Here is a 27,913-nt window from a genome sequence, read left to right on the forward strand (position 1 = left end):
TCACTCTCTGATTGAAGAGGCTCCCCTTAATATTCCCTTTAAACTTTTTCCTTTCATCCTTAACCCATCTCTCCTAGTTTTTTCTCACCTAACCTCAGTAGAAAAATTTGTTTGCATTTACTCTTTCTATACCTATCATTATTTGGTGTGCCTCTTTCAAATCTCCTCACGTTCTTCTATGCTTCAAGGAATTAAGGTCCAACCTGTTTAACCTTTCCCTGCAACTCAGTTCTTCAGGTCCTGACAACAACCTTGTAAATCTCCTCTGCACTCTTTCAATCTTATTGATATCCTTCCTGTAGTGAGGTGGCCAAACCAGCACACAATACTCCAAATTTGACCTCACCAATATCTTATACAACTTTAAAATTACATCTCAATTCCTTTGCTCAATATCTTGATTTATGGAGGCTTATGTGCCAAAAGCACTCATTACAACCCTATCTGTTCAGCCTCTTTCAGGGAATTATGTATCTGTATTCCCAAATCCCTCTGTTCTACAACACTCCTCAGTGCCCTACTTTATTGTGTATGTCCTACCTTGGTTTGTCCTTCCAAAATGCAACACCTCACACTTGCCTGTATTAAATGACATCTGCCATTTTGCATCCCATTTTTCAGATGGTCCAGGTTCCTGCAAGCTTTGATAACCTTCCTTGTTAACCACAACACCTTCAACCGATATGTCATCCGCCTTCAGACATAGGATCTATGACCTCACTGCTTGTTTACCTCACTTCTATAAACTCTGTACCAAAAAAAAACATTTAACATCTCCCCATCTCTTTCAGCTCTTATCATAGGTGAGCACTCAGACCTTCAAGACGACATATTTTGTTCCTTAATATACCTGTAGAAGCCCTTAGGATTTTCCCTCAGATTCTCTGTCAAAGCAACCTCATATTATCTTTTCTACTTCATGATTTCTTTCTTGTTTTTTTTTCTTGCATTTTTATGTACTCCTCAAGTACCTCATTTGGTCCTTGTTGCTTATATCTGCCGTACACCACTCTCTTCTTAAATGAGGAGCTCCTGACCTTGGTTAATCTACCATCAGAAGCAACTGAGAAAGATGCATCACTGAAGGGAAGAATAATTAATTTTAGAAAAGAGTAACTCTGGGTAATCTTATATATTTTCTAATAGCCGGATAGTAGTCACGAAGGATAAGTATGAGTTTGTATATGCTTGCTCAGCTGAAGTACAGCGTGCTTCCTAGAAAGCAATAATAAGCAGAAAATAGATAACATAAAAACAAATGTAAGATGAGGTGAAGAAATATTGTTCCCATCCTTTACAAACATCCATGCATGAATTGTGATTACTGCCAATTTCTTCATGTAATGGCATATGACTTTTATCTCTCTACAGTCCATGTTCATAGTGGAAGACAGCAGTATTTTTAACGATTGTCCTTTGTTCTTTTTAACCTCTTGACAACAAATAAATTCCTTAGATCTAATTCCCCTTTATTTTCACCACTGTCCACACTCTCTGATTTTTGACTGAAAGGAAATTTAATGCCTGGTTCTACTTTGGAACATATCCTATTTCAAGTGGAATTTCTTCTGCAATGAACAAAATAATTAGTTCACACATTTCCTAATTTTTACAGACGCCAGGTTTATTTTAACCATTCAGCAATTTCATAGCTGATGTTCTGTCCCGCAATGCCTGGGCAAAAGTAATGAGGTTATAATGCTGGTGTGTGCAGCTGTGTTGTTGGATAGTCTCAGAAAAGTAAAAGAAAAGCAGGTACCAGTCATGAAATTTGCTAATCTAGTTATTTGGAAACTTTATCAACTTCAAAATAATTAACATACAATTTCATATCCTGTGTTTCATTGGTATCTTTTGTGCTGTGTTTACAAATTCTGTGCATGAATTATTATTTATCAAAGTTTGCTAAGATGACCTGAGCAAGAATGGTATATATTTTAACAAATTGACACTATTAGGTTTCCTTACCAAAGACAAAGGTGGGCAAATAAGACTAAATGAATCATGGCAATCAATCTCTCCAAAAATGTGAGACAATAATGCAAAGGGTCTGTACGGCTAGCTTAGCAGTTAGTGCAAAACCATTACTGCGCCAGCGATCGGGACTGGGGCTTGAATCCTGTGCTGTCTGTAAGAAGTTTGTATGCTCTCCCCATGTCTGTGTGGGTTTTCCCTGGAGGCTCTGGTTTCCTTCCACCATTCGAAAGGTACCAGGGGTTGTAGGTCAATTAGGTGTAATTGAGCAGCACGGCTCACAAGGCAAAAAGGCCTGTTACCGTGCTGAATGTCTAAATTTGAATATAAGAGTGGTGGGGAATCTGTAAACTTTGGATTATTTATTCAATTCAATCATCATTTTACATGCAAAAACAAAATGCTGGAGAAACTCAGCAAGTTAAACTCCTGTACTCTATAAAGCAAAGATAAAGATATATAACCAATGTTTAAGGTACCAAACTTTGATGAAGGACTCAGTGCTGAAATATTGGTTAGTATCTTTATCTTTGCTCAAAAAACTACGCTGTTTGACCTGCTGAATTATTATAGAATCATAAAAGATTACAGCACAGAAACAGGCCCTTCAGCCCTTCTAGTCAGTGCCAAACTATTTTTCTGCCTAGTCCCACTGACCAGTACCCAATCCATAGCCCTCCATACCCCTGTCCATATTCTTCTTAGAAGTTAAAGTTGAACCTGCATTCACCACTCCAGCTGACTTGTTCCACACTCCCACCACACTCTGTGTGAAGAGTTTCTCCCTAATGTTAACACATAAACTTTTCCCCTTTCACCCTTAACCCATGTTCTCTGATTTGTATCTCACCTATCTTCAGTGGAAAAAGCCTACCTACATTTACTCTGTCTATACCCCTTATCATTTTAAATACATTTCTCAAATCTCCCCTCATTCTTCTATGCTCCAGGGATTAAAGTCCTAACCTGTTTATCCTTTTTCCTGTAACTCAGTTCCTGAAGTCCAGGCAACATCCTAGCAAATATTCTCTCCACTCTTTCTATCCAATTGACATTGTTCCTATAGCTAGGGGAACAAAATTCCATACAATACTCTAAATTTGGCTTTACCAATATCTTATACAATTTTACCATAGCAACCAAACTCCCATATTCAATAATTTGATTTATGAAGGCCAATATCTCAAAAGACCTCTTCACAACCCTATTACGTGTGGTCCCACTTTCAGGGAATTATGTATCTGTATTTGCAGATCCCTCTGTTCTACTACACTCCTCAGCACTCTACCATTTACCGTTTATGGCCTTTCATGGATTGTCCTTCCAAAATGCAACAGCTCACATTTGTCTGCATTAAAATCCATCCGTAATTTTTCATCTTATTTTTCCAACACATCCAGATCCCTCTGCAAGCTTTGAAAGCCTTCCCTGCTGTCCACAGTGCCTCCAGACTTTGTGACATCTTCAAACTTGCTGATCCAATTTACCACATTATCATCTAGATCAATGATATAGATGACAATCAACAATGGTCCCAGTACCGACCCCTAAGGCACACCACAAGACATAGGTCTCCAGTCTGAGATTCTATCATCCACCATCACTCTCTGGCTTCTCCCATAAAGTCAATGCCAAATTGAGTTTACTACCTCACCATAAAGACCAAGCATCTGAACCTTCCTGACTAATCCCCCAAGTGGGACCTGTCAAAGGCCTTACTGAAGTCCATGTAGAAAATATCCTCAGTCAACTTTCTTCAACATTCCTTCATCAACTTACCTGCTATCCTCCTCAATAAACTCTATTAGATTGGTTAAATATGACCCACCACACACAAAGTCATGTTGAATATCCCTAATCAGTCCCTGGCATTCCAAAGTTTTGTATATCTGATCTCTTAGAACACCTTCCAATAATTTTCCTGCCACTGTTACATCACAGACCAGCAGCAATAGAAGTTCACCAAGATAGTATTTTTTTAAAAACAATATATTTATTAATAATCACTAGTAATACAACTTCTTACTTAAATCTACCCCAACTATGCATGAATATACTTAAGTGTATGTATGTATTACTCAAACCATGACAGCTTAGGCACAATTCTGGAAAGTCAATCTCAAAGTTGAGTCTTTGAAATCCTATTTTGGAACTCAGACTTTTAAACTGATGCTCAGAAGTAATTACAAAGGATGTGAAAGACTGAGTGATCAGACTGCCAAAACTAATGAATCCTTGTCGTTACTTCCAGAGAAATGTCCTTCTATATGAATGATTGACATAACTCCCTTTTTCCTTGCACAGGGGAAACGAAACGTATGACTTCCATGATGCTTCCAAATCCCAGGCATGGGTCAGTCAAAGTGACCATCAAAATGGTTCCAAAACAATGGAACTACATGAGCTACCCTCCAGCACCACATTTCTCCAACATTGTCTTTCTACTTGAACCATGATGCCTAGAGAATTTCATGTTTCCCCCATTATTTTACATGTACAACATTGAACATTTCAAATGACATACAGATTTGTTTCAGAATATGAAGCACTTCTGACTGGCATTGAGTTAATATGATCAGTATGAATTGCTTAGAGTCAACCTGGAACTAATTTCCAATTATCCATTCAACTCATGTTGCATTGTTTTTACTAACTTGAAAACAAAACCATCTACTTGTACAAAACAGACAAAAAAAACCCCACTTCTGCAAGTCACAGTGGTAGATTAGAAGAAACTAAATACTGTATATATTTGGAGCATTTCTTTGTTTCTCCTTTGAGATTTTGAAAATAATTTCTATCTCTACAACCCACTTCAAACCATTAATTAGATTCAAAATTACTATCTCATAAGAATGCACATTTTGCAACTGAGAAAGTTGAACATTATGGAGACGAGATGCTGAAAGTACAAAGTAAACACATCCAACTTAAATTATCATTTTCATTTCACACCTTGCATGTGAGATGTCTTAACACAATGATTTTTATCTGCAAGTGAAATCAATTGGAAAATATGCAAAAAATAACAAACACTTCCACTTGAGAAAAAGAGAAAATATCAAAGAATATTAAAATTTAGAAAGAAGGGCTGTACTTTGCCAGCTATATTCAAAAGTGTCAATGCTGTCAACCAAATTAATTTACTGACAATTTTTATGTTCTTATTAAAAGGATGCCTCTGGGTAGCTAAATAATTTCATGCCAATGAGAACCTTCTTTTCTGATCAAACAGTATCAGACTTTCATCAGAAACTTTATCTTCAATTAATCTTAACTGCTTCATCTTTGAATAGAATCTCAACTACCATATAATTATAATTTGCTTTTATCCAATGGAAAAGATTTAGCACCTGCGCAGGAATGATAATTTTATCTGAAATTTTTCAAGTGACTTGTGTATTCAACATTTCCAATATGCATTTTTCTTATTGTGTTAATGAAATAAACTTTAAAATTTCTGAAGATTATTATGCATCTGTCAAAAATAGCTTCCATTCCAAAACAACTGAGATGTGCCCTTGTTCAGGGACCACTACTTCTCCTCCACTATGGTCAACAGAGCCATTTCTACATTTCTTCTATTTCTCGGATTTCCGCTCCCAATCCCTCCCTCCAAACAGAAAAGGGAATAAGGTTCTTCTTGTCCTCACCTTTCAGGCCACCAGGCTCCTTATTCAGCACATCCTGCTTTAGCATTTCCACCAAATGCAGGTAGATCCTTTCACCAGTAACATTTACATCTCTGCCAGTCAGAGCACCTGTATGCCTCTAGTCATTATTTTGATTTTTGAAGGCCAATGTGTCAAAAGCTCTCTTTGTGACCCTATCTACTTTCAGGGAATTACAGCCCCCCCACATCTCCATCGGGCACAAAAAACTCAAAACGGTCAACCAGTTTACCTATCTCGGCTGCACCATTTCATCAGATGCAAGGATCGACAACGAGATAAACAACAGACTCGCCAAGGCAAATAGTGCCTTTGGAAGACTACACAAAAGAGTCTGGAAAAACAACCAACTGAAAAACCTCACAAAGATAAGCGTATACAGAGCCGTTGTCATACCCACACTCCTGTTCGGCTCTGAATCATGGGTCCTCTACCGGCATCACCTATGGCTCCTAGAACGCTTCCACCAGCGTTGTCTCCGCTCCATCCTCAACATTCATTGGAGCGCCTTCATCCCAAACGTCGAAGTACTCGAGATGGCAGAGGCCGACAGTATCGAGTCCACGCTGCTGAAGATCCAGCTGCGCTGGATGGGTCACGTCTCCAGAATGGAGGACCATCGCTTTCCCAAGATCATGCTATATGGCGAGCTCTCCACTGGCCACCGTGACAGAGGTGCACCAAAGAAGAGGTACAAGGACTGCCTAAAGAAATCTCTTGGTGCCTGCCACATTGACCACTGCCAGTGGGCTGATATCGCCTCAAACCGTGCATCTTGGCGCTTCACTGTTCGGCGGGCAGCAACCTCCTTTGAAGAAGACCGCAGAGCCCACCTCACTGACAAAAGACAAAGGAGGAAAAACCCAACACCCAACCCCAACCAACCAATTTTCCCCTGCAACCGCTGCAACCGTGTCTGCCTGTCCCGCATCGGACTTGTCAGCCACAAACGAGCCTGCAGCTGACGTGGACATTTACCCCCTCCATAAATCTTCGTCCGCGAAGCCAAGCCAAAGAAGAAGATTCCCAAATCCTTCTGTTCTGCAACACTCCAAGCAATCATCCAAATAATATGTATGAGTATCATGCGGAAGTGGTGTTGGTTGTAAATATATATGACAAAGACCATCCTCCATAACAATCTGGCTCCCATCCCCAAACACAGTTTGAATGGAATTTGCCAACACACTTTGGATACTACATGTCCTAACCTTCTGGATTAATTTACCAATTGGGATTTGGTCAAAAGCCTTGCTTAAGTCCATGTGAACCACATCCACCATGTTGGCTTCATCAATTTTCTTGGTTACCTCCTCAAAAATGTCAGTCAGACTTGAGAGACAGAACTCGCTGACACAAAATCATGTTGGTTCCTCCTAAACAATCCGTCTTTCCAAATCACCACCTTCCCTCTACCACTTTGCTCCTCTGAAATAAAACAAAACATCAGGTGCATCCTTACTTTATAGGTGTAATGATTAATTTTTGTGATGCCTTTGTAAATATTTTTTAGCATTTATATACTTTTGGCAATACGAAGAGTGGATCTTGCACAGCTCTCTGCTGTTGGACGTGATTTCACTTCTTTGAGAAATAAGTAAAAGTACTTTGTCAATATTTTAATTGCTTTCTTGATCAAATATTTTATTCACTTGTACACCACACCCATTTTGTGTTATTGCCAAAAGCTTTTATGTTTTTTTTTAGTGGAAGGAAGTGGCAGAAGGCAAAGCAGTCAGATGCTGCAATTCTTCATACACAAAAAACTCACAGCACACAGATAACTCGTGAAGCAAACCTCCCAGCAGGCTGTAACTAAAATCCTCGTTGCTAACCAGAATATTTATTCTTTTAACATAGACGTAACTTAGAAGTGGTACATTAGGTAATAGATATCATACACAATTCCCCAGCACAAAGGGGAGCATTTAGATAAGCGGACATCATACAGACGTCACTCAATACATTCAATCGATTTGTACAATGTGCAAAGAATGTTTACGCCATGTTCAGAACAACAATATCTAAGCTAAGGATGGGCACCTGTGGAAATCAGCAGAATAGGGATGTGGAATTTAATTTAGCAAACGTGGGCAGGATAATAAAGGGCATGGATAGGTACATGGGACTGACATATTATAGCCAAAACAGAAACACGATTGAGGGAGATGCAGGGCTAGAAGCACAGATGTAAAAGGCAAGATGGAGTAGGTGTAAGAGTAGAGGGTGAGGGTTGCTTTTTGATGAAGGAGATCATTCAATTCTTAGGAAGCATATTCGAGGGGTGGAGGGGGTCGGGTGGGAATCGTCCAGTGAATGTAACTTAGAAATAAGAATCAGATTTATTGTCATGAAGTTTGCTGTTTTACTGCAGCAGTATTGTGAAGAACAAAGTGCAAAATTACTATTCTGTAAATAGAACCATAGAACATTACAGCACAGAAATAGACCTCTTCTGCCCTTCTCGTCTGTGCCAAACCATTTTTCCTAGTCTCACTGATCTGCATACAGTCCATAGCCCTCCGTACCTCCATGTACCTGTTCAAATTCTTCTTGAATGTTAAAATTGAGCCTGCAATCATCACTTCAGCTGGCAGTTCATTCCACACTCCCACAACACTCTGTGTGAAGAAGTTCCCCTTCATGTTCCCCCTAAACTTTTCCCCTTTCTTTACCTGTGTCCTCTGGACCTTCCCTTGGGAAACAAGGCCAGGCATGTGTCTGAGGTGTCTGTAGTGGAGGACATTGTGTCCAGTAACTATAGCTTCATTAGTTTTAAAAGTCAAATAAAAAGATAGGCCTAAATTTAGTTACTGACCTAAATTTAGACACAGCTAATTGTTATGGCATTATTGGCTGAAACTTGCAGGTTGATTAAGAGAGGCTCTTTCAGGTAAAGAGGCATCAGGAAAATTGGAGGCTTTGAAAAGAGAGAGTTCAGGGACAGCATTTTCCTGTTGGAGTGAAGGGCAAATGTGGCAAGATTAGGGAACTCTGGTTGACAAGATATTGAGACCCTGGCAAGAAAAAAGAGTCCTATGTCAGGTATAGCCAGGAGTGATGTGCATCCCTTGAGGAACACAGAGGACGTAGGGGCTCACAAGACAGAAATTGCTAGGACAAAGATGGGGACACTAGATGGCTCTGGAGAAAAGGTAAAGTAGAATCCAATGAGATACTCCAAGTATATTAAGAGCAAAAAAGTAACTAGAGAGCAAATAAGGTCCCTAAAATATCGATGAGAATGTCTATGTGAGGAGTCACAGGAGATGGCTGAGTTCCTACACATCTTTGGAATTAGTAAAGTTTTGAGATATTTCTTATCTATATTTACCATGGAGAATAGGATAAAATATCAACAAGAATGTCTACGTGAGGAGTCACAGGAGATGGCCGAGTTCCTACACATCTTTGGAATTAGTAGAGTTTTGAGATATTTCTTATCTATATTTACCATGGAGAATAGGATAAAATATCAACAAGAATGTCTACGTGAGGAGTCACAGGAGATGGCCGAGTTCCTACACATCTTTGGAATTAGTAGAGTTTTGAGATATTTCTTATCTATATTTACCATGGAGAATAGGATAAAATATCAACAAGAATGTCTACGTGAGGAGTCACAGGAGATGGCCGAGTTCCTACACATCTTTGGAATTAGTAGAGTTTTGAGATATTTCTTATCTATATTTACCATGGAGAATAGGATAAAATATCAACAAGAATGTCTACGTGAGGAGTCAAAGGAGATGGCCGAGTTCCTACACATCTTTGGAATTAGTAGAGTTTTGAGATATTTCTTATATATATTTACCATGGAAAATAGGATGGATCAGCGGAACTCAGGGAAGTAAATTATGATGCCTTGAAGAGATTCTACATTATAGAAAAGGGGATGCTGGAGATCTTAAAACATATCAAGACAGATAAATCTCAGGGCCTGATTAATTGTGGGAAGCAAGAGGAAAAGATATTTATATCAGTGTTAATGCAGGATGAGATGCTAGAAGATTAAAAGGTAGCCAGTACCATGCCTTTATTTAATAAAAAGGCTGCAAGGACAAGCCATAGAGCTATAGGCTGCTGAGTTTAATGTCATTTATGCATAGGTTAAACTTGGCCTTACACAGTAAATGATAGGGCCTGAGAGAGTATTGTACAACAGAGATACTTAGTAGTGCACGTTCTTAGTTCCATGAAAGTGGTGACACAGGCAGACTTGTGAGGAAATCATTTGATACATTTGCCTTCTTCATTCAAGCTACGGAATACAAGAGTTGTGACATCATTTTATACAAGATTTTGGTAATGCCACCTTTGGAGTACCATCTGAGGTTCTTGCCACTGTGCTAAATTAAATATATTATTAAGAATGAGCAGCACAGTTAATATAGCACTTGACGCAAAGCTATTTCAGTGCCAGCAAGCCGCGTTCGAATCCACCGATGTAAGGAATTTATATGTTCTCCCCGTGTCTGTGTGAGTCTCCTCTCACATTTCAAAGACGTCCAAGGTTAGCAAGTCTATTGGTTACATGGAAGTACTTGGGAGATGTGGGCTCATGGGCCAGAGGGCCTGTTGCAGAATTAAAATAAAATGGAAATGAGTGTAGAAAAAAGTCAAGAGAATGTTTTACCTATAATGATGGGCTTGAATTCTAAGGATAGACTGAATAGGCTCAGAAAGTTCTCCCTGCACCATGGCAACGAGAAATAATCTTGAAGAGGATTACAAAAGTCTGAAAGGCATAGATTGGGTTAATAATCAAAGTCTCCCCCCCCCCCCAGGAGAGCAGTGTTTAAAACTAGAGGGCACAGATTTAAGGTGAGAGGAGAAAGATTTAAAAGTAGTGATCTTTCAGGATTTGGTAGAGTTGGGAATGGTTCCGGAGGACTAGCAAATTGCAATCACTCCACTGTTTATGAAGTGAGGGGGTGAGTCGGGGGGGGGAGGGGGAGGAAAGACAGGATAGTATAGGCTGATTACCCTCATGTCAGCAGTTAACAAGGTTTTCAAGTCCATATTGAGGATGAGGTTTCTGAGAACTTGAAAATGCAAGATAAAATAGGCTGAAGTCGGTATGGTTTCCTTCAGGAGAGATCTTGACTGACAAATCTTTTGGAGCTCTTTGAGGAAGTTACAAGCATAACAGACACAAGAACATCAGTGGGCATTGTACATTTGAATTTTCATAAGGCCATTGGCAAGTTGCTATACACATAAGGCTGTTAAATAAGATAGGAATGCATAGTGTTACAGGAAAAACAAGCATTGAGAGAAGGGCACCTAACTAGCAGAAGGGAAAGAATAGGAATCAAGTGGATCTTTTCTGCTTGGCTGTCGGTGACTAGTGGTGTTGTGCAGGAGTTGGTTTTGGGTCCACTACTTTTCATGCTGTATGTAAATGATTCAGATGCTGCAATTGATGCCTTTGTAGTTAAGTTTGTGGATGACATGAAGGTGGAAGGGGTGGGTGGTGTTGAGGGAGTAGTTACTGACCCATTCCATTGAGGTTAGCTGAGATAAAAACCAGAGGACATGGGTTAAGGGTGAAATTTTAAAGGGTACATTAAGGGGTGAGTGTAGAATGACCTGCCAGCTGAAGTGGTGAATATGGGCTCAGTTTTGTCATTTAACAAAAACCTGGACAGGTACATGTATGGAAGGGGTATGGAGGGATATGGTCCAGTTGCAGGTCACTAGGACTAAGCAACAAAAAAAATTAGATACAAACTGGAAGGTTGTTTCCATGCTGTAGGGAGTCTACAAAGGGTCTTAGATTGGTTGAGAAAATGGGCAAAGAAGTGGTAAAAGGAATACAGCATAGGGAAGTGTATGTTTGGTGGAAATAATAAAGAAGTAGACTATTTTCTAAATGCAGAGAAATTTCAGAAAGTGGAGAACCAAGAGACTTTGGAATCCTAGTGCAAGATTCACATAATATTAACCTGCAGGTTGAATTGGTAGAAAGGAACATAAATGCAATTAGGCATTCATTTCAAGAGGACCAGAATATAAAGGCAAAGATGATTTTTTACAAAGTATTGGTCAGACCACTTTTGGAGTATTGCAAGTAGTTTTGAGCCCCATATCTGAGGAAGGGTGTGCTGGCAATAGATGAAGGTTCACAAGGATGACCCCAGGGATAAGAGTGCTAACATATGGGAACAGTTTGATGGCTCTGGGCCTGAAATCACTGGAGCTTTTATGGATGAAGGGGGACCTCATGGAAAGACCTGGATAGAATGGATGTGGAGATGTTTCCAGTTGTGGGAGAGCCTACTTGTCTTATTAAACCTCCATAAATGAGTACTCCAAAGACTCAGAACAAGTGCATATACTCTGTGTCCCGGTTTTCCGGGACTGGTTTTAAACCCAACCACCAGCGGGTTCATAGTTTACCCATGGGCCCACTCCAGATTATATATTATGGAAGTTTAAAAACGGCTGGAGTCCAAATGATTAAGCACTTCAATAATTCTTTACAGCTTAAGAAGCTATTATTTTAACTGATATCATCCTTAACCCTTGATGTATTGAGACTTAGATACACAATTTCTTCTGCTTTGTTTTTATTTCTCAACAATTAAGTATTTATTTTAATTATTGAATTATAAAGATTCTGAAGATGGTAGTGATAATCAGTTAACTACAAAAAATAATGTTGCATTTGGATTAAGTGGTTGTGCAGTCAAAATCTAGTTACCTTATTGCATTGATATAAAAATAGATATGAAGTTATATGCTTTTTTTTCTAGGCTTAATGTGCAATTTAAGGATTTTTTTGGTATATATTTGTATATACATTCATTACCCGTGTGTGTGTGTGTGTGTGTGTGTGTGTGGGTGGTGTGTGTGTATGTGTGTGTGTGTGTGTGTGTGTGTGTGTGGGTGGTGTGTGTGTGTGTGTGTGTGTGTGTGTGGGTGGTGTGTGGGTGGTGTGTGTGTGTGTGTGTGCGTGTGTGTGTGTGTGGTGTGTGGTGTGTGTGTGTGGGGGTGGTGTGTGTGTGTGTGTGTGTGTGGGTGGTGTGTGTGTGTGTGTGTGTGTGGTGTGTGTGTGTGGGGGTGGTGCGTGTGTGTGTGTGTGTGTGGGTGGTGTGTGGGTGGTGTGTGTGTGTGTGTGTGTGTGTGTGTGTGTGTGGGTGGTGTGTGGGTGTGTGTGTGGGTGGTGTGTGTGTGTGTGTGTGTGTGTGTGTGTGTGTGTGTGTGTGTGCGTGCGCGCACATACTTAAACATTAAATCTAATAAAAAAGAGTTATATATTTGAATTCTTTTACAAAATGGAAAAATAATCTCATTTAAGGTGAATAGATATATTGCGATTCCACTACAATACAACTGTAGAGAACATGTTTCCAGTCATGGGAGATTATGGGACTGGAGGGCACAGCATCAGAATAAAAGAACATCCCCTTTAGAACAAAGATGAGTAGAAATGTCTTGAGCCTGAGGGAGTTGAAATGGTGTGATTCATTGCCACAGACAGCTATGGAGGCTAATTCATTGAATGTGTGTATTTAAAACAGAGGCTGATAGGTCTTTTCTTTGGCTTGGCTTCGCGGACGAAGATTTATGGAGGGGGTAAAAAGTCCACGTCAGCTGCAGGCTTGTTTGTGGCTGACCAGTCCGATGCGGGACAGGCAGACACGATTGCAGCGGTTGCAAGGGAAAATTGGTTGGTTGGGGTTGGGTGTTGGGTTTTTCCTCCTTTGCCTTTTGTCAGTGAGGTGGGCTCTGCGGTCTTCTTCAAAGGAGGCTGCTGCCCGCCAAACTGTGAGGCGCCAAGATGCACGGTTTGAGGCGTTATCAGCCCACTGGCGGTGGTCAATGTGGCAGGCACCAAGAGATTTCTTTAGGCAGTCCTTGTACCTTTTCTTTGGTGCACCTCTGTCACGGTGGCCAGTGGAGAGCTCGCCATATAATACGATCTTGGGAAGGCGATGGTCCTCCATTCTGGAGACGTGACCCATCCAGCGCAGCTGGATCTTCAGCAGCGTGGACTCGATGCTGTCAACCTCTGCCATCTCGAGTACCTCGACGTTAGGGGTGTGAGCGCTCCAATGGAATGATGATAGGTTCTTGATTAGTAAAGGTGTCAAAGATTATGAATGGGGGAAAAGGCTGGAGAATGAGTTGAGCAGAAAAATACTTCAACCATGATTTGAGGGGCAGAGCAGACTTGATGGGCCACATGGCCTAATTCTGCTGCTGTCTTCTGGTCTTGTGTTTCATACAAGTACACAGCAGACATTTGATTATAGATTGTTCGTGTCCCAGCTACTTTGTCCCAATTTCCATGTTATCGGTGCTATATTCACTTGTTACTCCCATGAAAAGGTTATGGAAATTCAAATCCTTTTTACAATTTATGTTTGCGATAAAATGTTTATTTTGCAATGATTGAATCTGCTTCACATTTAATGTGCAGCATTGGAAAACTCTCAAAGCAAAAACATAAAATTACTGATGTTAGTCAGTTGTAATGACGGGTTGCGACTAACAAATAAAACTATTTTCTCTTTCATATCTCAACTACCCAGCGATGTGTTGCCAGATTTGTTTTTCTTTTTATCTCTATGATTGCAGTGAAGTACTTGACCAATCAAGAGTTCCATTTACGATCTGAGTGACTATTCTTAACCCACAGAAGAATGTCAAGTATATACTTGCAAACATTGAGTGGCATTTCTCAAGATTTAACTTCAAGTCCTGAGGAGTAAACATCCTGAGAGAGTAAATGTTTCTTCCTAAAATTACAGGTTCAGAAACAGACTACTGTGTAAGAGTTCCTACAAGTGGTGAATAACAGAAATTATAGTTTAATTTGTTAGAGTACTAACATTGAGGGAAAAAAAATCATAATGGTGAGATTTGTTTCTCCAGTGACAATAATGTCCTTCAATTTCCTCTTGTAATTTGATACATTGGGGATTTTGTGTCATGCTCTGCACATTTCCCATGTTTAAGGAAGCTTACAATTTTGAGGCTGGGAGTAGGAATGAATAAAAAGACAAATCTATTAATAATTATGTTATGACCTGGTGGTAGTGAATGGCTAACTATGATCATGTCAATCATGCAATAAAAAGATATTCATCCTCATAGAAATCACAGTTGGTTTCAATAAGCAAAATAAAATTCTTATTTTAAATCCAATTGTTTTCCAGATCTTTTAGAACAGTGGTTCTCAACCTTTTTCTTTCCCCTCACATAACACTTTAAGTAATCCCTATGCCATCGGTGCTCTGTGATTAGTAAGAGATTGTTTCAGGTGGGATGTGAGTGGGTAGGGAAAGTTGAGAATCATTGCTCTAGACCCAATTGTTACTGAAATATTTTGCTTGAGAAAAATTGTCATTGGCCCATTTCCTTTGGAGTTTTGAAACCATGCATATAACAAGTTAATTAGGTACGATTAAAGTAGGGGTTTTCAAACTTTTTCTTCCCACCAACAGACCTCCTTAAGCAATCCCTTACTAATCACAAAGCACCGATACATTGGGAATACTTAAAGTGGTATGTGAGTGGAAAGATAAAGGATGAGAACCACTGGTTTAGATCCAGATGGTTGATGTTAATAATAATATCCTTCATTATTTAAATGTATATGGGGGGAGGGGGGGTGGAGGGGGGAATGGTGGCGCTGCCAGAACTGCTGGTGTGGACCTGGGAGAGTGGAGACACAGCACAGCTCTGAAGGGTTCAAATGCCAAGTCCTAATGCCAGCGGTTTTGTACAGGCAGTAAACAATCTGCTAAAGAAACCAACAGTGTTTTTCTATTAACCTTCTACAACCACAGGTCTATGCCCAAGTTGGTCACAAGATGGGTGCCTGTGCTCAACAGTGGCCACCAGGGTTGCAGAGTCGGGGGAGCAGCAGTTCTGCACAGCACACCAACAATGGGAAGGCCATCCCCTGTTGAAAAGGAAAAGCAGAGGAGATGACCCTACTGGACAGTGTTCATGGTGTCAAACCAGCAGGGAGCTCAGCGGCTGAGGGACCTACATAGGCTGCGGGCAACTGGCATCCGGGGGACCCACATGGTCTGCGGGTTGCTGGAAACCGGCTCAGGAAACCAGGTGTTAGAGCCAGGATTTAAGAGTGTGCTGAGGGCAAGAAGGGTTCTTGATGGCTGCCAAGATGGAACATGACACCCCCACCCTGTCTCTCTTTCCCTATCACTCAATCTCCTTTCCACCAGCTCCCCACCTCTTCATTTCTATCAGAGAGCTACCCTCGGCCCTCTCCCTCATCACTTGCTTTTTTTTGTTCTACCCTCCCACCTGTATCCACCTATTATCTCTTGCCGGTTTGCCTGTGCTCCTCCCCTTTTCCCATTCCTCCCTCCTCTCATCTCCTTTGTTTATTATATTTACTTTATATATCCATATTCAGATATATATAATAAACAAGATCACAGTGAGGCTGACAGTGTGCTGCTTAAAACAATTGTTACATTTTGGATACTGCATTACAAAGGAAAACTACATTCTTGAACACAATAACAGATACCACTGAATATTCATAACATGTTACACATTTAACTCTAAAGCCCATTCATTTATGTGCTTCAACAGCACATATATTAAAATTGGAATGATACAGAGATTAGTATGGCCCCTGCACAAGCTTGACATGCAAATTCTTGAAGCTTTCCATATTTTCAGGGCAGCATGTTTAACGTAGCGGTTAGCGCAACCCAGTTACAGCGCCAGCGATCATCAGGTCCAGGTTTCAAATCCCGCAGGTCTATAAGGAGTTTGTACGTTCTCCTCGTGCCTATATGGGATTCCCCCTGAGGCTTTGGTTTCCTCCCACCCTTCAAAATGTATTAGGGTACCATAATGTGTGCACATTATAGACTGAAAGCAAATGAGTTATGTCGCATTGATAACAATGGTTATTGATTCACATTTAGTCAAATCAATTATTCTGTGTCATTTCAATTTTCTTCAAGCAAGTCTCATGCAAACCATTAAATATTCTGCATAAGTTTGTAGGTCAATTGGGTGCAGCATGGACTTAAGAGCCAAAACGGCCTGTTACCATGCTCTATGTCTAAATTTTTAAAAGTTGAATTTAAATAATTCTGAACTGGAAAAAAATGTCTTCCCATGCACTTTAATTACTGCTAGTGGCATGATAATTGCCATTTGAGGATGCTTTATGGTAGGAAATGAGTGCAGATCTGGAATTAAATCAACAATTCTCAATTACAAGTCAACAGAAGTCCAACATTCAACTGCCAAATGCTATTTCTTGTTGAATGCATAGCATGCCAAATAGCCATTACTATTGCGTGTACTATACATCAAGTAGAATATCCCAAACAATGTTTTCTACTTTTCTTCAAGACATTGTAGAGATACAGGCAGAGGTGACAGAGTTTATAATGCTGAATTCTCAGGCACTGGCAAGTACTGAAGGATTTTATGTGGTTCCTGAAAATAAACTGGGATGTGATAACAGAAATTTAATGGCTATTCTATTTGGAACCCCATTTATTTCTGGAATTGTCAATATTCCAGCATCTGCAGTTTTTATGTTTCTCTATTTCTGCATGAGCACAGTCAGGTGCCTTTTAAGAATTGCAAAGCAGCACATTTCGCCCAAGACACATCAGCTTAACAATAAAATTGAAGCAAAATATGACAAGACACTTTAATTTCCAACCAATGTTTTCTTGGTCATTGTTGATTCCCTATTCATCTGATTTTGGGTTTAGAGATGCTTAAGATATTCTGGTTATTTTCAAATGCACCCAGATCATTGCAGCCTTCATACCTTCTTCATAAGGTGCACTTCCTTGTCCAAGCCATTCTCTCTTTTATATTTTTGATTCTTCCCCTTCTCGTCTCTCTAATATTCCTCTCAACCAACTTATCTCTGCGTAGCTCTCGGCATATTTTAACTCATTGGTATTTCTCATACTCCAATACTTAGGTCAATAAAATAATTCAGGGTTAGTCATCAGAGACACACAAGACTAATGATTAATTCAGTGACCAAGACTTCTCATGTCATGAATTAATAATTTCAAGGAAATAAAACAAACAATTTTACTGTTTTTATTCTAATTAAACTAAGAAATTTAGTAAGATTAAATTGAAGAGGAATCTGGCTTTCACTTGAATGAGTGCACATTATAGACTGAAACCAAATAAGTTATGTCACATTGTTAACAATGGTTATTGATTCACATTTAGTCAAATCAATTATTCAGTGTCATTTCAATTTTCTTCAAGCTCATGCAAACCATTAAATAGTCTGCAAAAGTTTCTGAGCTTCTGGGATTTGGTATCATCACGTCAATTTCCCCATCACAGAGGGAAAGCAGCAATCCAAGACTACCCTTACAAAGGGAATCACTCGTGTAATTTAACAACAGATTCAATAAATGGTGGGTGATGCATAAAGTAAATATAGGGAATTATTAGTACTCATGTGAAAAGGGAAATGGTGTCAGATTACAGGGATGCCTGGCCTATTGTGGGTATGGATGGGGTGGGAAACTGTTAGGTTAGAGGGAAGAGGAGCAAAACACATCAATTAGGTGGTTTGGGGTATGTTGGGGAGAGTTGATGTAAAAGGAATTTTGGTTGGGAGATTGTGAGTTTACAGGCAAAATGGATTAAGGGTTTTCAGTGTGTAGGGGTAGATACATTATGAGGTTCAGAGATTTGGGTGATTAATTTATATATCTGCATACCTTCATATTATTATTAGAACAACCCTATTTCCCCAGGGGTACCAAAATTGATGCCTCCAAAAACTAGTGTACAAGAAATTACATAATGTCACACAGTTTCCTGCAGAAATTGATTGATAGTCACAAAGTGACTTAGCCCAGGAAGTGCCTGGTGCAATTTTCCATGAAATGTAAATTGACAGAGTAATGATCATTATCGTACCTCTTTATCAAAGGAATTAAATATATATATATATATATATATATATTTCAGTCTGATAATACTCAAGAAAATAGCATTATTCAATTGAATTTTTGAGCAATAATTTTAAATGTACAGATCAAAATCTTTCCAATTGAAAAATGTAAATGATGATAGAAACTTCATAGGTTTACTCGAATGCTGCCAGGAGTTCAGGAACTGAGTCACAGGGAAAGGTGAAACAAGTTAAGACTTTATTCCTTGGAGCATAGAAGTATGAGTGTAGATTTGATAGAGATATACAAAATTATGAAGGATAGAGTAAATACAAGTAGGCTTTTTCCACTGAGGTAATGGTAGGTATAAACCAGAATGACATGGACGAAGGGTGAAAGGGGGAAAAGTTGAGGGTGAACATTGGGGGGAAGAATTCTTCACACAGAGAATGATGGGAGCGTGGAATGAGCTGCAAGCTGAAGTAGTAAATGCGACCTTAATTTAGCTTTTAAGAAAAAATGGATAGGTACATCTGTGGGAGGGTATGGACTGGGCATAGGTCAGTGGGACTAGGCAGAATAAAAATTCGGCACAGACTAGAAGGGCTTAATGTCCTGTTTTATGTGCTGTAATGTTCTATGGCTCTATGGGAAACTTAGATCTCAACCTCTGAAGTTTAATAAATTTGATAATTTTGTTATGGATATGATATGCGACAACAGTACCAAACCAGATTTCCAGAAGGCCTTTTATCAAGCACTTAGCAGAAGGTTACTTCACAAGATAAATACCATGACACAATTAGAAAAAGTATGTAAAAGAATTGTCTCTAAATTAGCAGCCAGCCAGTTGTAGTTAAAAGCTGGGGTTTAGCTTGAAAACCAAAAGAGTACCCTGAAGAATTGAGTCCTGGATCATCAACATTTCCTGGATTTAATGTACCAATTAAATTGCAATCTGTAGGATTTTGCTGAAGCCAGAGCTTGGATTAAGATGGTAGAAGCCATAAAAAAGTAGGAGTGTTAAGACACAATGAAATATCAAGTGTAGTTTTAGATAAACATCGTGACATGCACATTGACATAATTTGGAAAGAATAATGCTCATATTGAAAGGGAGAATGATTATGAAAAAGGTGAGAAATAAAAGATACATTTCGTGCCGAATTTTATTTTCAGGTCTCCATCACACAAGTACAATAAATTGTCAGAAGACTCCATCATTACCACGAGTGCTGGGAAGTTAGATGATCACGAGCTGCCTCACAGTCCACTGAGCAATTAGATGCATGGCCTAATTATGCAATACATTTTCTACATCAGAATGAAGAAGGGTTTTTGAGACAAATGAGATACCTTCCCAGGAAACTTGCAGCAGTACTTCTAATTATCATCATGGCTTGAGACTCTCATATATCACATGCAACCTTACTTCCCAAAAATACATTGCCGTGAAACACTTCTTTATTCTGGACGTATTTCTCTCCTGAGATTTTCATCAATAAGTGAAGAGTTGCTCTTTCACAGCTGGCGAGCACCTTTGCAACCTCATTAGTCTGTACCAAAAAAAGCTAAAGAAATTATATCAGATCATAATTTTCAGAAAATGAAATTAAATGAAGTCAAATTATTTTTTCAGATTATAATTTATTGATAATGATCCTTCCATACTTATATATCAGAGTCCTTGCTCATTTTGTTGTTTTTCCAATTTGTGTCAAAATAAAAACATTTAATGAGGAACAATGTTTTATGCTAAAACCCATCTGCTAGTCACAGCTTACCTGAGTTTAACATGCAAATCTGCTTGAACCTTCTGAGCCTTGCCCCGGGCTTGAATAGCACTTTGATTAAAATGTTAGAATTAGTTCATAAATACATTAGAATTCAAATCAGCCTGTTCCTGGAGTTAATCCTTTAATCTTCTCTCTGTTTTACAATAACACTCTAAACATCCCATTGTAAATTACTGAAGGTATCTATTTAGCATTGATACAGCTTAAATAGAAATTTTCAAGGCAATAAAAATTGAAATCCTTCACTATTGGCTCCAATTTAGTATTCTTGGTTGCTCAAGGATATGTGTTCGGCATAATTAGTCTGTTTACAAAAAAAACATGCAGTTACTGAAATGACAATGCGCTCCAGGCATTTTCCTGCTATGGCCAGAGCAATATTCTTGGGAAGGTTTGTGTGTCAAATACATTGAGGTGTGCAAGCACAGATGATGCTTAAATTTGTGCACACTTGCAAACAAAGATCCTCACCATCTTTGAAATCATGAACTCAACATCTTCATGTCAAAGATCTACTGTCAATCTCTCCCACCCCTTCCAAGTGCTACTCCTTGCAAGATGACGGCATTGCCGGAGCCACTATGGCAGCAGTGCTGATGCTGATGCAGACCTGCAGGAACGAGGGAGCAGAGATGCAGCACCCCCGCAGGTCCATTCTCCCAGTCAACTGCCATCAGCTTAACACGGGCTTTGAACGGCCCATTGAGGAAGTCGATTGTGTTTTTATTTGAAATCCCATGACTGCAGGTCCGCACACAAGATGGTGGCGCCTCAAGGGGCTGCAGACTGTTGTAGCAGAGTATTGGAGCAGGACACTAGAGGACAGGAAGATCACCCCCTGTCTGAGAAGGAGAAGTGAAGGAAATGACCCATGGGATTGTGACCACGGCGACAGACCAGTGAGGGGACCAGGGCATGCCATGGGCTGCTGGCAAGTCGAAGAGTGGAACCTACGGAAGCTGTGGGCTGCTGGAGATTGCTGTCGGGAGACACAGGCCAGGCTGTAGACTTATGGAGATTGACTCAAATAGGCTGGAGGGGTACCAGGTATCAGAACTGAGATGCGGGGAGGTGCCAAGTGTGCTGAAGGGTTCCTGATGGTGCCGGAGGTTCGGATCTGGAGCTCAGGTTGCCACTGGTTTGGACTGGACTCAGTGTGGCTGCAGGTGCTGTGGAAACACTGGAGGTGAATGTACAGACACTCAGTGCCTTGGGGAGGAGGGGACTCCCTTTTGCTTCTCTCTCTGACTGTTAGTCTGACTATCAGAGGCGCTTAGGCAGTTCCTGCCAGTGGTGAATCTGTTTGCCTTGCAGCAGGCAAAAAGAAATTTCATGTAATATGACACTGTTTTAATGTTATGATAAGAAATTGAATCTTGAATCTTATTGCCCTCCAAGGGCATGGTGAGACCAAGGAAAAAATGGACAACTTCCAAATCTTGGCAGTCACTAACTGGCGAAGACAATGATCACTTATGTAATTCACCAGTGATTTCAATCCATTGGTAAAGTCAGTGGTTCGTTAAGTGTTTTAAAATCAAAACCTTGGTACAAAACTTATGATGCACCAAGCCTGCCTCTACATGGTTCTGAGAACTCAAGGCACTGGAAATATGCCAAGAAGGCTGAATCCATAAAATCCTCCATGTTCACTCGAAGGATCAGTAAATCGACATTCTTGTCCTTTCTTCATCAATATTCAATGAAGAAGTTGAGCTTGAGCCTTGATGAAGGGTACCCAATTGAAACATTCCTTTGCTCTCACTGATTCTGCTTGACCCGCTGAGTTCCTCCAACAGATTACAGTATCTCCTTGTCTTCTTGTCCTCCCCGAGGCCAACACTAGTTAGCTATGTTCGCTAGACCACAGCATTCGGATGTATGACAGCGGATTTTTGATCCAAGCACTCAATTCCAAACTGAAATGTGGAAAAATATAAACAGGTGGTCTCAGAGGAAATGATTCAAGGATATGCTCCAAATCTTCTTGATGTAATGCAATATCCTAAAATGACCTCTGAGTATCTATGGCCCACAACTGTTCAATGTTATGAAAGAACATTCTTAGTGGTATTGAGGATCTCAAATCCAAATATCAGGTGTCCCTAAGAGGTTGAAGGAATCATCCACTTAACAAACCAACCACTCAAGCTGCCCTATCGGGCACTTTCAGCTTTACCTGCAGAAGAGGTTATTGCTCTTATATTTGCTTCATCGTCCATCTCTGAGCCCACAAAGTCAAAATGGACGCAAGTCATCCATGATCGCAGGGGCTCTTCATAAAGAAACTAAAAATAATTTTCGCTGCTTGAATTCACCCTACATTTTTTGATAATTTTTGTCATGAGGTGCCCTTTTAAATGCTTAAATGGACCAAGCAACCTATCAAAAAATGTGCAATGTAATTTTGAGACAATCAGAGAGGGAATTTGATAGCACTGAAAAATGAAGACTATCCCCATCATGGACTGTAATTGGAAAGCAGACAGTACATTTATTAATTGCCATTTTCTAATCATGATCAGGAATATTTGTACATTCTGCAACTTAATAAAATATATTTTCCGAAGGTATACCATCAGAATGGATTGCCATTTTTTTTCATTAAATGCGTCTTATACTGAAGTATTAAAGGTATAAAATGTATCTATTTAAATTTTAAATCAAAGTTGATTCATTTTGCCTTATTCTAATTACAAAATGTGGCATTTCTAAAATCTATTTTTAAGTTTACCTAATAAACAAAGAATTGTATTTCATTGGAATTAATGTTATTGAGTATAAAATACTGTTGTGAATTGAGAATTAGTTAATGGACAGAAAACAAAAGAAGGAATAAATGGGTCATTTTTGGATAGGAGGCTGTGACCAGAGGGGTGCAGCTGATCATAATCTATATCAATGATTCAGATGAAAAGATCAGCTATTATAAATCTTAGTTACCTGTTAATACAGGCTTAGTTGTGAGAATGATGCAGAGAGGCTTTAGGGAAACACGGAAAGGGCAAGGAAATGGGCAAGGATTGAGCAGATGGCCAGCAATTTGGAAAAAAAATGTCATTCACTTTGACAGAAAATAATATTTCTTGTATGTGCTTAATTCCCAAACTATGTTACTGAGTCTTACACTATCAGAACTATATCAAGATCCTCACCTCCTGTTGTACCCTATACATTACTCTTTGAAATGTTAGAAATGTCTTCCACTGTGAAGACTGACACAAAATAGTCATTCATGGACATTTCCATATGATGAAATATTAATCCCCTTTTCATCTTCCAAGGGACCCATGTTCACTTTAGCCATTCTTTTCTACTTTCTATCATTATACAAATGTTGACTTTCATTTTTTTTATACTTTATGCTAGTTCACTTTCATAATCGATCTTTCTGTTCCTTATATCTTTTATCATTGCTCTCTATTGCTCTGACCTCATCTTAATTAAGAGCAATACCCCATTTCCCTTACCTTCCTGCCTCTGCTAAGTTACCAGATACCCTTGATATTTAACTCCCAATATTCTCCACTGGCAACCATGCTTTGGCAATGGTCACTATTGCAGAAAACCAAGCAATCCCTTTGTACTGATTACGCTACAAGTTCATTGATCTTGTTTCAAATATGACAGCCATTCAGATCATTGTCCTTTTAAAATCTAGCAATTTTTGTGTGTTTTGACAATTAATGCAAATGCAATTTTGCTGTTGCTCAACTCTGTTATCATTCTGTATTTCTTTAATATTTTTATCCTGTGCCCATTCACTCCATCTAGCGTGCCATAAAGACCACAATAATAAAATAAGGTTATTAAATTATTGATTTCCTCAATGTCCGTCATGTGATTTACACTATGTAGCATAGCCACCAGAATGGAAACTGACAATGTCTTATCAATTTCAGCCCAGTTGTGCAAAACCAAATCAAGTGAAAGCATGACCAAAGACTGACCTAGCTAATACCACACAGATTTAAACAAGCTCAATTAATTAATTTTACTTCTGACTTCTAATGTCGGAGCAATTTATCATTCATCAACAGCCTGACAAACTGAGAGAATAGATCTTCAACAAGAATAGTTTCCAGAGGCTACTGGTTTTGATCATGGGTAGTTTTCAGGAGAATTAGATGACCAATTCAACTTATTATTATATTGAAAATGGTAAGGCACCTTACTTTCTGAATCATATTCAATTAAAATGCATAGGTTCATTCCAGTCAGTAATGCACTGAAAGGATAAAATATTAAAACAGTAGACCTTCTCGAGACTGTTAGTGTAAAATTACAGTTTGAATTTGGCCTCAGAGAGAGTGCAAAACCATAATAATTCAATGGACTTTTGAATTTAAAGAGCTTGAATGTTTGACACGCTACATTAATATATACAAAAATAATCAGGAAAGAGAATTAATGGTCTATTTGACAGGAATGAATTGAAAATGAATTACATAATGGTAAATTATGAAAGTGCTTGTTAATATTCGATAAAAATCAATGCTGAGGTTCAGGGAACACTTTTAAACATAGCCTCTACATAGTGTTATTATCAAAACTGCTGTCAGAATTCTACTCATTCCATTTAAACAATTCAAAGGAAACATAAATGTCGAGGAACAAGTGATCATAATGAGACTTCCTGTTTTCCTCTGCTTGGAAATGGAACATCTCAATGATTAATAGACGCTTTAATTCAAGGTACGGGATCACAGGAAAGAAGAAGTAAAATGGCACAAGTTAATAGCTACTGTCATTGTATACCAGAATGAAATGGAAAATTAAACCCATTTGATAAACCACCTTGATATATAAACAGTTATAAAATTTGTTTTGATTTTTTTCACCCTTGGCAGTTAATGGAACAATCCAGCCAACAATGCATTTGATATAAATAAAAGATGTAGTGGTGTTTATAGTCGCTATTTTGTAACAATATCATTAGAGGACTGTAGAGAAAGTATTTGTAGAATGCCTACAAGATGTTTTTTTAGAACATCTTGTGGCTGAGCTGACCAGGGAAATAGCAATTCTGGATTGGGTATTCAGTAATGAACCAGAATTGATAAGAGAGCTGAAAGTAAGAGAACCCTGAGTGATTATAATACAATAGAATTTGCCCTGCAGTTTGAGAAGGAGAGGGGGAAAGTGAAATCAGAGGTGTCAGTATACCTGTGGAATAAAGGGGACGACAGAGGTATGAGAGAGAACGCAGAAGGACAAGAGGAACTGCTCACAGTAACCATCCGAGATTCTCGTATTCACGTGACTATATTTATTTATTTACTTGTCCTGCACATGTATTGTTTGTCGGTGCATTTTGCACTGAGAACCGAATAACGCTGATGTACAAGCACAACCAGATGACAATAAACTTGACTTGATTTGACCTAATGAGAGAGGAACTGGCAAAAGTTCATCGAAAAGGCTCGTATGCAGGGAGGACGGCTGAACATCAATGGCTTGAGTTTCTGCAAGAGACAAGGAAAGTGCATATTCCAGGTATATTCCAAAAAAGAAATATTTGAATGGAAAAATGGCATGACTGTGGCAGACAAGAGAAGTCAAAGCAAAAGCAAAAGCAAGGGAAGAATCAGAATGGGAATCTATTGTCATAACCATGCCACTAAATTAATTGCTGTGCAATAGCATTATGGTGCAAAGATGCTAAAAATTACATATTTTAAAATAAACAAGTGAAAAAGAAGAGAAAGTGAGGTAACGTCTGTGCTTCATTGACCATTCAGAAATCAGAAATAGGGGACGAAGCTGTCCTTGTAACATTGGGTGTTCGTCCAGGCTCCTGTACCTCCTTTCTAATGTAAGCAGTGTGAAGAGGACATGGCCTGGGTGGTGAAAGTCCTTCTGGATAGAGGCTGCTTTCTGAGGACAAAGCCTCTTGTGGATGTCATAGATGAAGTGAAGACTGATGCCCACGAAGGCACTGGCCTGTAAATTGGCACCTCCATACCAGGCAGTGAGGCAACAAATCAGAATGCTCTCCATGGTTTGCATGTAGAAATTTGCAAGTCTTTGGTGACATACTAACTCTCCTTAAACCCCTCATGAAGTATGGCCGCTGGAGATATGGAAGCCACAGGACAGATTTTCAGAGATGTTGACACAAGGAAACAAAAATTAGTGGAAGACGCAGGACTGGTAAGCTTTTAAAAGCTTACAGAAGAGATCTAAGAAGGTTATTAAGAAGGACAAGATGAACATTGAAAGGAGGCTGACAAATAATATCAAAAAGGATGCTAAAAGCTTTTTTTTAAGGGATATTAAGAGCAAAAAAAGAGGCAAGAGTAGATTTAGGACCTTTCGAAAATGACACTGCAGAAATTATACTGGGAGACGAGGAGACAGTAGAGGAACTGAAAGAGTATTTTCCATCAGTCTTCAATGAGGTAGACATTAGCAGATTACCTGACATTCAAGAGGGTCAAGGAAGAGAGGTGGTTGCTGTCACAATAAACAAAGAGAAGGTGCTTCGGAAGTTGAAAGTCTAAGGGTAGATAAGCCACCTGGACTAGATGGAATGCATCCACAGGTCCTGAAAGAAGTAGCGATAGAGATTGTTGAGGCAGTGGTAATGATCTTCCAAGAATCAATACATTCTGGCATGTTTCCAGAGGACAGGAAAATTTCAAAGGTCACACCACTATTTAAAAAGGGAGGGAGGTAGCAGAAAGGAAAGTATAGATCTGGTAGTCTAGCATCGGTGGGTGGGAAGTTGTTGGAGTCAATTCTCAAGGATGATGCTACAGAGTACCAGCATGATAAGATAGGCAAAAGTCATCATGGTTTCCAGAAGGGAAAATCTTACCTAATAAACCTTTTGCAATCTTTTAGGGAAACCACAAGCAGGCAAGGCGAAAGACATGGAGTGAATGTTGCATTTTTATTTTAAAAAAAAGGCCTTTGACAAGGTGCCACATACAAGGCTTCTTAATAAAATGAGAGACCATAGAATTTCAGGAAAGATACCAGCATAGCAAGAGCATTAGCTGTTTGGTAGGAAAAAGAGAGTGGAATTGAAATAACAGCTCCTCCTTAGGGGTGACACGGTTGGCGTAGCTGTTAGTGCAACGCTGTCTGTAAGGAGGTTGTATGTTCTCCCCGTATCTGCATTGGTTTTCCCCAGGGGCTTCGGTTTCCACCCACCATTCGAAACATACCAGGGGTGTAGGTTAATTGGGTGGAAATTGGGTGAAATGGCCTGTTACCATGCTGTATATCTAAATTTAAATTTAACTTTAATATTCTGGTTGGTTACTGGTTACCAGTGGAGTTCTGCAGGGGTCGGTTTTGGGGGGGGGGGGGGACGGGGGGAAGGGGCTTCTTTTTATATTGTTTGGTAATGACATGTATTGCAGAATAAATGGTTTCGTGCCCAAAATTGCTGATGAATCAAAGATAAGGGACAGGTCGTGAGGTGGAAATGAAGAGGCTGCAGAAAGACAAAGATAGATTATGAGAATGGGCAAAGAAGTGGCAAATTAAATACAATGCTGTTAAGTGCACAGTCATGCACTATAGTAGAAGCATTATTATTTGGAAGGGGAGTTATAAAGGGACTTGAGAGTCCTCG

The 27,913-nt window shown here is 39.4% G+C and overlaps 1 protein-coding gene and 1 pseudogene across 17 annotated transcripts in view; one reads left to right on the forward strand and one right to left on the reverse strand.

Moving 5' to 3' along the window:
• The window catches only part of nrxn1a (neurexin 1a), a 1,705,359-nt gene that overhangs the window by 297,332 nt on the left and 1,380,114 nt on the right, over positions 1–27,913 (reverse strand). The gene's annotated exons all lie outside the window — the stretch shown is intronic.
• On the forward strand, positions 16,212–16,311 carry LOC138762551 (U6 spliceosomal RNA; annotated as a pseudogene).

Source organism: Narcine bancroftii, chromosome 4 (genome assembly GCF_036971445.1).
Source record: "Narcine bancroftii isolate sNarBan1 chromosome 4, sNarBan1.hap1, whole genome shotgun sequence".
In the NCBI taxonomy this organism is placed as follows: domain Eukaryota; kingdom Metazoa; phylum Chordata; class Chondrichthyes; order Torpediniformes; family Narcinidae; genus Narcine; species Narcine bancroftii.